Genomic DNA, 10,480 nt, shown 5'->3' with positions numbered 1-10,480 from the left:
TGTCGCCAATCTTCTTTCATATTAACGCCAGGTCCTGGTTGCCGTTTGTCTTTGGGTATGTATGTCACTTCTCTAGTTCTTATTTTTCATTGCAAAGTGAAAAGGTCATACTAGAAGACCAACTTTCCGACTTTATTATTTTACGACTCCAGCAAAACCCATATCCCCACTCCTTTTTCCTTGTTCATTCAACAACCTGACTGCAGCTGGTAACCTCAGTCCAAATTCTCCAAAGAAACCTAAGCCTTAGTCTGGTCAGTAACACCCAACACGGCGGAGGAACGAGAGGCCACCGGAACATTCACCACACACAGGCAACGCCTGACCTTTCTGGAAAGCCCTCCCTCTCTGCCTTTCCGGCCTTCCCCCCATCTTCTTCCGGGACACGCGCTCTCCTTTGATCCCGCCCCTCCCCCAGCCCTTAAAGTCTATTAGCTGTTTCTTTGGGGAAGCGGAGGAGTTTCCGAGCGTTGATTGGCTGCTGTCATTGTTGACGGGTTTAGTTACAAACAAGGCGTTCCTGGTCTCCCTGGTAACGCTCTGACGATAGCTCTGATTGGTCGACGTCCTAATCTTATTTTCCGTCCCTTCAGCGAGTGGCTCAGTCCCTGGTGGGGCGCGGCGGTGGTAGGTGTCGGTGGATGGTGTTTCCGAGCTGACGTGGCTTAGATTGGGAGGGGGGCCGCTGGAGCCCCCCATCTCAGTCGCTTCTAGGTGAGTGGGTGACGCTCCCCAACACCTCCCCTCCTCGAGTGCTGTAAGGGTCACCTCTGCCACACAGGCCGTGGGGACTTTCGGAGCAGCCACAGTCGAGTCCCTTCCCTGCCCCGCCTCTCCCGGATTCACTCTGGGTCCAGCTCTTCATCCGCCTCCCTTCACCTACCAGGCCTAGTTCTAGGAGCCCTCATTCCTGTGGGCCCCGCCGAGGGTTTTGGCGTCGCTCTGCGCGGCTTCGCAGCACGTACTCGCGGTCTGCCCCTTTCCCAGGACCTTTCTCCTCTGGGAGCGACGGGGAAGGGCTCCCGGATCAGTCCTGTCCTCTGGGCCCTCTCTCCTGAGCGGCCCGCTTTAGTCGGCCTCGGTAACGCAACAACTTATATCGGAGAGAACCTGCCGGGGGCCCTCGCATCCTGGTCCTAAACAAACTTAGTGTCCCGAAGGGGAGGCTGGTCTTAAGGCCGGAGATCAAAGAAACGTTGGAACTCGGCATACAAACGCAACACGGTCGAACGATCCTTCTAATGCTAAAGGGTTGCTAGAGAGATGAGACGAAAGGGATCCCTGTGATTCTATCAATGCTAAAACCCCAGGAATCAGGTGGCAGGCAGTTGGAGGAAAGGGGACTTAAAAGAGAATTTTGGAGGAAAAGAACTTGATTTGGTTGCGTGGACTGTTTATTGTGGGTAACACACGTAGGAACGCGAGGGTTGACAACTGGTGAATACGTTTCTCTGACTTATTTAAAGAGCTCCAGTTCGTCAATGGGGAGAGAGCACTTTAAAAATGGGACAGAGGTATTTAAAAATCTTGGACAAGCGCTTTCACTTTTGGAGATAGTTGGAAGCTGTCCAAATGTAAAAGGGACCCGTTTACAGTTCTATGCAAGATGGCAGTGGAGAACTTAACAGAATTGCTAGCTGCCTTTCCAGAAGCCATAAATTAATAACAGTGGATAGTCAGAATGACTATGAAGGATCAAATCCAGGAAATACTCTGTTGGAAAAAGAGGAGGATTTAGTCATGAAATAGATACAGTGTTAAAAGAATACTTAAAAATTGCGGGCTGGTGTGTAGCCCAGTGGTAGAGCTCTTGCCATTTTTTTTTTTTTAAAGTTGTCCATGGACCTTTATTTTATTTATTTATATGTGATGCTGAGGATCGAACGCAGTGCCTCACACATACCAGGCCAGCGCTCTACCACTGAGCCACAACTCCAGCCCAAGCTCTTGCCAATTTGAGCATGTATTTTCCCCCAAATATTGTATACTTCTTTTGGCTAACATGTGACTGCTAATATAAATATATCACGTCTGTTATAAAACATACAAAAATATAAATTTTAAAGAATGATTTTTTAAAAAATGGTAGAACACTCCCAACTCAATTTGAAGATCATATTGGAACTCTGCATACAAACGGAAAACTGTCAGTCCAACGATCCTTCTAATGCTAAAGGGTTGCCAAGAGAGATGAGCCAATGCCTTGTTTTTTCAAGGTTGTTTGCACCTGAGGATCTCCAGAGTGAGGGGAACCTCCATAAGTCCCTTCCTAAAAATAATCATCTTTAGATCTTTTTCTTCTTTTCCTATAACTTTTATTTGATGTTTAAAGCCCCCTGCTCTTTTCCCTCCTTTGGGTTAATGGATTGATTAGGGGATGTTGATATTACATTGTTTATAAAATAAATCATTAATTTCTCTAGGTTAACTACTATTAGGAATAAATTATTTGGAATGGACACATCTCACCAATAGTCATTACATAGTAACTAGTCTATTGTCAAGAACCTTTAAGAAAGTAGAGATTAGGCTCTACCATACTGTTTTTAATTAAGATATTTTAAAATCATTTATGTATACTTCAGTACCAAAGGATATAATGTAAAACAAACAAACTTCTTTGCCGCAGTCCGGCTGCAGCAAAATAACCAGGGTGGGGGTGACGAATAACTTGTGTAGATTGATACAGCAGGAATGGAAGCCATTTATTGCAGGACAGGAGCAGTATTTATACATTCCACACAGCTTATCTAATTAGCATAAACTAGATACATCAGTCAACCAATCAGGAATCTCCACACTTAATGGCTTGCTTTTGTTACTTTTCCCCTGGCAAAATGCCAGGTGTTATTTTGACTTGTTCACAAACTCTAACACCTCTTGATTTTCTTCTTCATTCCCCACTAACCAGAACAATTTCTTGATTATCCTTAAGAAATTTTCTGGTCATAGTGAAGCATATATATAATATATACCTCCTTTCATATGTGAACCACAATGCACATTCTATTCTATATCCCATTTTTTGCCACTTAATACCATATTTAGTTGGAGTATTCCTAATTTGAAAATCAGAAATGATCAAAAATCTGAAACTGTGAGCACTAGGACATGATGCCACAAGTGGAAAACTCTATACCATGCATTTTCATTCCATGCACAAAATTATTAAAAATATTGTGTAAAATTATCTTCAAGCTCTAATTATAAGGTATATATGACAAAAATGAACATTGTGTTTAGACTTGAGTTCTATCCCCAAGATTGAACATTGTGTTTAGACTTGAGATAGACAAGACTTGAGATAGACAAGATATCTAATTATGTATATGCAAATAATCCAAAATTCAAAACCATTCAAAATCTGACACATTTCTGATGTTAGGCATTTTTGGATAAGGGATACTTAACCTGTATTAGACATTTTCAATATGCATAAGTATAAAAATACCTCTATTTCAAATGTGTGTGTGTGTGTGTGTGTGTGTGTGTGTGTAGTGTCCTTGTATGATCCTGTCTGTGGTATAAACAATATGGAATTTTGGGGGCCATATTATTATGAATCGTATAACATGCTAAAAAATCACCTATTATTCTTAAAATTAAAAGGGCTGGGGATGTAGCTCAGTGGTAGAATGTTTGTGTAGCATGCCCAAGGACTTGGGTTTAATTTCCCAGTACTGCAATAATAAATAAAAAGAAGAAGAGAAGAAAAAGAATACACATGGTGCCCTCATGCCATTATCCTTCTTTTTCAGCCTTGGTGAAGAATATTGGGTGCTGAGGTTACTCAAAAAATAGAATGTCTTTTGTGTACCTCTATTAGCCAGTTAGCCAAGAAACTTTGCAGAGCTGTGACTGGGCAAATTAATTTCCTTGTGCTTTAGTTCACTCACTTTAAAATTAGGGACAATGATAGTATCTCCTTATGAGAGTCGTTATAAGAATAAAATGAGTTAAATAATGAGGAAAAATGGGTTATATATGTAAAGCAATTGGAGAAATGCTTGATGAATAGTGCTGTGTATTGATATTGCTATCATTTACTTCTAAATTTGTTTACTAAAAAATAATAACTTTGAATTATGAAAAAAAGTTTTTAGTTTTCTAATTGTCTAATTATAACATTGAGTGTGCTTTTTCTAGCTGCATAGAACTACCTTCTTTACCTTCCTCTTAGCTCTTTATCCTGGTTGAGAATCACTTTGAAAATGACTTCAGGAAAACTACAGAGGTACAACTAAAAATTCATGAAATGAGTCTGAGGAGTGACCTCAATGTAAATCTAACCATTTTCTGTGTTGTTTCTGTGGGAATGTGACTTAAATTCCACAGCAAGTGGCACATAGGCATGTACACACAGGGTCATACGTCCTGTCTTCAGTTATTTTGCTTATTTTTTCAACTTAATTATGTTCTCTGTGGTTGAGGACATGCTTAATATTCCTTTTATTTTTATAGTTCCTACCATAACCTTACACATTAGATAACTATGTTAAAAATAGGAATTGCTGATAAACAGTGAAGGCTTTAGAAAAGTAATGCTTTATTTAATTCTCAGTACCATTGTTGACATATAGTGGCTGAGTTTGTGGAAGGTGCAGCCTACATGGACTTTGAGGGATTGTTTTATTCACCCAAGTGTTTTACAGAAACCTAGCATTGGCATGATATAAAATATATAGTCTATTTAATTTGTAATAAAATTAAATATTTCTCAATAATTATTGTCATTAATATTATTGTTATCCTGTTTTCATGTGAATGTATCCTTTGCATGTAATGATTTTCAGTAGGATGCTAGTAAAACACAGCCTCCTAGGAAAGATGAATCAGAATCTCATGTATGGTAGTGGTATAAGGGAGAAAGGAAGAAAATTATAGTTCAGAAAATATTCAGGATCTTTTTTTTAATGTTTATTTTTTAGTTGTAGTTGGACACAATACTTTTTTTTAAAATTTTTTTATTGTTGGTTGTTCAAAACATTACATAGTTCTTGATATATCATATTTCACACTTTGATTCAAGTGGGTTATGAACTCCCATTTTTACCCCGTATACAAATTGCAGAATCACATCAGTTACACATCCATTGATTTACATATTGCCATACTAGTGTCTGTTGTATTCTGCTGCCTTTCCTATCCTCTACTATCCCCCATCCCCTCCCCTCCCCTCCCCTCTTCTCTCTCTACCCCCTCTACTGTCATTCATTTCTCCCCCTTGTATTATTTTCCCCTTTCCCCTCACTTCCTCTTGTATGAAATTTTGTATAACCCTGAGGGTCTCCTTCCATTTCCATGCAATTTCCCCTCTCTCTCCCTTTCCCTCCCACCTCTCATCCCAGTTTAATGTTAATCTTCTTCTCATGCTCTTCGTCCCTACTCTGTTCTTAGTTACTCTCCTTATATCAAAGACATTTGGCATTTGTTTTTTAGGGATTGGCTAGCTTCACTTAGCATAATCTGCTCTAATGCCATCCATTTCCCTGCAAATTCTATGATTTTGTCATTTTTTAATGCAGAATAATACTCCATTGTGTATAAATGCCACATTTTTTTTTATCCATTCGTCTATTGAAGGGCATCTAGGTTGGTTCCACAGTCTTGCTATTGTGAATTGAGCTGCTATGAACATCGATGTAGCAGTGTCCCTGTAGCATGCTCTTTTTAGGTCTTTAGGGAATAGACCTAGAAGGGGAATAGCTGGGTCAAATGGTGGTTCCATTTCCAGCTTTCCAAGAAATCTCCATACTGCTTTCCAAATTGGCTGCACCAATTTGCAGTCCCACCAGCAATGTACAAGTGTACCCTTTTCCCCACATCCTCGCCAGCACTTGTTGTTATTTGACTTCATAATGGCTGCCAATCTTACTGGAGTGAGATGGTATCTTAGGGTGGTTTTGATTTGCATTTCTCTGACTGCTAGAGATGGTGAGCATTTTTTCATGTACTTGTTGATTGATTGTATGTCCTCCTCTGAGAAGTGTCTGTTCAGGTCCTTGGCCCATTTGTTGATTGGGTTATCTTATTGTCTAATTTTTTGAGTTCTTTGTATACTCTGGATATTAGGGCTCTATCTGAAGTGTGAGGAGTAAAGATTTGTTCCCAGGATGTAGGCTCCCTATTTACCTCTCTTATTGTTTCTTTTGCTGAGAAAAAACTTTTTAGTTTGAGTAAGTCCCATTTGTTGATTCTAGTTATTAACTTTTGTGCTATGGGTGTCCTATTGAGGAATTTGGAGCCCGACCCCACAGTATGTAGATCGTAGCCAACTTTTTCTTCTATCAGACGCCATGTCTCTGATTTGATATCAAGCTCCTTGATCCATTTTGAATTAACTTTTGTGCACGGCGAGAGAAAGGGATTCAGTTTCATTTTGTTGCATATGGATTTCCAGTTTCCCAGCACCATTTGTTGAAGATGCTATCCTTCCTCCATTGCATGCTTTTAGCCCCTTTATCAAATATAAGATAGTTGTAGTTTTGTGGATTGGTTTCTGTGTCCTCTATTCTGTACCATTGGTCCACCCGCCTGTTTTGGTACCAGTACCATGCTGTTTTTGTTACTATTGCTCTGTAGTATAGTTTGAAGTCTGGTATCGCTATACCGCCTGATTCACACTTCCTGCTTAGCATTGTTTTTGCTATTCTGGGTCTTTTATTTTTCCATATGAATTTCATGATTGCTTTCTCTATTTCTACAAGAAATGCCGTTGGGATTCTGATTGTCATTGCATTAAACCTATAGAGAACTTTTGGTAATATCGCCATTTTGATGATGTTAGTTCTGCCTATCCATGAACAGGGTATATTTTTCCATCTTCTAAGATCTTCTTCTATTTCTCTCTTTAGGGTTCTGTAGTTTTCATTGTATAAGTCTTTCACCTCTTTTGTTAGGTTGATTCCCAAGTATTTTATTTTTTTTGAAGATATTGTGAATGGAGTGGTTGTCCTCATTTCCATTTCAGAGGATTTGTCGCTGATATACAGGAATGCCTTTGATTTATGCGTGTTGATTTTATAGCCTGCCACTTTGCTGAATTCATTTATTAGCTCTAATAGTTTCTTTGTAGACCCTTTTGGGTCTGCTAGGTATAGAATCATGTCACCTGCAAATAGTGATAATTTAAGTTCTTCTTTTCCTATTTTTGTGCCTTTAATTTCTTTCGTCTGTCTAATTGCTCTGGCCAGTGTTTCGAGAACTATGTTGAAGTGGAGAGAGAGGGCATCCCTGTCTTGTTCCAGATTTTAGAGGGAATGCCTTCAGTTTTTCTCCATTCAGAATGATGCTAGCCTGAGGCTTAGCATAGATTGCTTTTACAATATTGAGGTATGTTCCTGTTATCCCTAGTTTTTCTAGAGTTTTGAACATAAAGGGATGCTGTACTTTGTCGAATGCTTTTTCCGCATCTATCGAGATGATCATATGGTTCTTATTTTTAAGTCTATTGATGTGGTGAATAACATTTATTGATTTCCGTATATTGAACCAGCCTTGCATCCCAGGGATGAATCCTACTTGATCATGGTGCACAATTTTTTTGATATGTTTTTGTATCCGATTCGCCAGAATTTTATTGAGGATTTTTGCATCTAGGTTCATTAGAGATATTGGTCTGTAGTTTTCTTTCTTTGAAGTGTCTTTGTCTGGTTTAGGAATCAGGGTGATGTTGGCCTCATAGAATGAATTTGGAAGTTCTCCCTCTTTTTCTATTTCCTGAAGTAGCTTGAAAAGTATTGGTATTAGTTCCTCCTTAAAGGTTTTGTAAAACTCTGCTGTATACCCATCCGGTCCTGGGCTTTTCTTAGTTGGTAGTCTTTTGATGGTTTCTTCTATTTCCTCAATTGATATTGGTCTGTTTAGGTTGTCTATATCCTCCTGACTCAATCTGGGCAGATCATATGACTTAAGAAATTTATCGATGCCTTCACTATCTTCTAATTTATTGGAGTATAAGGATTCAAAATAATTTCTAATTATCTTCTGTATTTCTGAAGTGTCTGTTGTGATACTGCCTTTTTCATCCCGTATACTAGTAATTTGAGTTCTCTCTCTTCTTCTCTTCGTTAGCATGGATAAGGGTCTGTCGATTTTGTTTATTTTTTCAAAGAACCAACTTTTAGTTTTGTCAATTTTTTCAATTGTTTCTTTTGTTTCGATTTCATTAATTTCAGCTCTGATTTTAATTATTTCTTGCCTTCTACTTCTTTTGCTGTTGTTTTGCTCTTCTTTTTCAAGGATTTTGAGATGAAGTATGAGATCATTTATTTGTTGGTTTTTTCTTTTTTTAAGGAATGAACTCCAAGCAATGAATTTTCCTCTTAGAACTGCTTTCGGTGTGTCCCATAGATTCCGATATGTTGTGTCTGTGTTTTCATTTATCTCTAAGAATTTTTTAATTTCCTCCTTGATGTCTTCTATAACCCATTGATCATTCAGTAACCTATTGTTCATTCTCCAAGTGATGCATGATTTTTCCTTCCTTCTTTTATCGTTGATTTTCAGTTTCATTCCATTATGATCAGATAAGATGCATGGTATTATCTCTACTCCTTTATATTGTCTAAGAGTTGCCCTGTGACATAATATATGATCTATTGTTGAGAAGGATCCATGTGCTGCTGAGAAAAAAGTGTAACTGCTTGATGTTGGGTAGTATATTCTATATATGTCAATTAAGTCTAGGTTATTAATTGTGTTATTGAGTTCTATAGTTTCCTTATTCAACTTTTGTTTGGAAGATCTCTCCAGTGGTGAGAGAGGTGTGTTGAAGTCTCCCATGATAGGACACAATACCTTTATTTACTTTTATTTGGTGCTGAGGATTGAACCCAGGGCCTCGCACTTGGTAGGCGAGAGCTCTACCTGTGAGCCACAACCCAGCCCTTAGGATCTTAATTTTATATGAAAATAGATTTCTGCATAATTGGAAAAAATTTAAATCATAATTTCACAATAGAAATTACATAAAACAAGATATGTCACAAATTTTCTAATTATAATATGCATAAGGTTTGATTTTAAGGCCTGCTACTCTCCTGTTGGTATACCTAAATAAGGCCTTATCCAATTTATGTCTCCTAATAACTTTTGAAAGTCATTAAGTGATTTGAGTTGATTCACTACTCGTATTTGAATTTTTGGTGGACGGACCATGGTTGAGGATAATAGAACTCCTAAATAATTAATTGGAAAATTTAATTGTACTTTATCTATTGCTATCTCTAGATTATAATTTTTTAATAAGTTTGTAAGTGTGGCATAACATTCTAGCAATGTGTTTTTATCTTTGTGTGCTAATAATACATCATCCATATAGTGAAATATTTGTAGTTCAGGATTTTGATTTCTAAGTGGCTGGATTGCTTTGTTAACATAAATTTGACACATAGTTGGGCTGTTAGCCATCCCTTGAGGGAGTACTTTGCATTCATATCTCTGATCAGGACCTTCATGATTCAGTGCAGGGATAGTAAATGCAAAACGTGGACTATCCTCAGGATGAATTGGAATTGAAAAAAAAACAATCTTTAATATCTATAACTAAAACATACCAGGTTTTTGGCAAAGCAGACAATTGAGGAATCCCTGATTGAGCAGGTCCCATAATAACCATCTCATTATTAATGGCTCTTAAATCTTGCAATAATCTCCATTTACCAGATTTCTTTTTGATGACAAAAATGGGAGTATTATGGGGAGATACAGAAGGTTGTATATGTCCTTCCGCTAATTGTTGTTTGACCAGGTCATGGGCTGCTTGTATCTTTTCTTTAGTCAGGGGCCACTGAGAAACCCATACTGGTCTTTCTGATTTCCAAGTAATTTTTATTGTCTCAGTGGCCCTTTCTGAAAATCCAACCCATGTCTGTCTGTTCCTTGATCTATTTGTATTGGTGCTGCTATACCTTGTTCTTGTTTTTCTAATCTTTTTCCTTTCCTAAAACCTTGTCTAGTCATAATAGTGGGTGCATTTTGGTTGATGTTATTTGTTAATGTCAAACCTAATTGATCTAGGACATCTCGTCCCCATAAATTTACGGGAAGATGATCCAATACATATGGCTGTATAGTTCCTTCACATCCTTCAGGATCCTTCCAATCTAATACCATTGCACTTCTATGGGGATTAGTCGCCACTCCTAGGCCTCGAAGTGTTTGAGTGGCTTGTTGTAATGGCCAATGTTTTGGCATTCTTTTTTTTTTTTTTTAATTTTAATTTTTTATTGTTGGTTGTTCAAAACATTACAAATTTCTTGACATATCATTGGCCATTCTTGACGAGAGATGATGCTAAGGTCTGCACCTGTATCCAGTAGCCCATTAAATTCATGTCCTTGAATATTTAGTTTTAGCATGGGGCGAGAATCTAAATTTAAAGAAAGCATAGCCCAATCTACACGTGTGGAGCCTAATCCCTTGGAACCTCTTTCTACAGTACGACTGGAAAATTTATCATGTAGGCTGGGTATTATTA

At 38.1% G+C, this 10,480-nt stretch overlaps 1 protein-coding gene across 6 annotated transcripts in view; it reads left to right on the top strand.

Annotated features, from left to right (window-relative positions):
- Positions 1-573: 573 nt before the first annotated feature.
- The window catches only part of Golgb1 (golgin B1), a 68,739-nt gene continuing 58,832 nt past the window's right edge, over positions 574-10,480 (top strand). For 4 of the 6 annotated variants that reach the window (XM_058583490.1, XM_058583489.1, XM_058583485.1 and 1 more), the window contains exon 1: positions 584-714. The gene's annotated coding sequence lies outside the window, so the exon portion shown is untranslated. Of the gene's footprint in view, positions 715-10,480 lie in introns of all 6 variants that reach the window. The other 2 variants (XM_046457800.2, XM_058583491.1) reach the window with 2 other exon arrangements.

Source organism: Marmota monax, unplaced genomic scaffold (genome assembly GCF_021218885.2).
Source record: "Marmota monax isolate L192 unplaced genomic scaffold, Marmota_monax_Labrador192_F-V1.1 WCK01_AAM20220418_F8-fsc00052, whole genome shotgun sequence".
Lineage (NCBI taxonomy): Eukaryota > Metazoa > Chordata > Mammalia > Rodentia > Sciuridae > Marmota > Marmota monax.
This window is presented reverse-complemented; position numbering and strand designations above follow the sequence as displayed.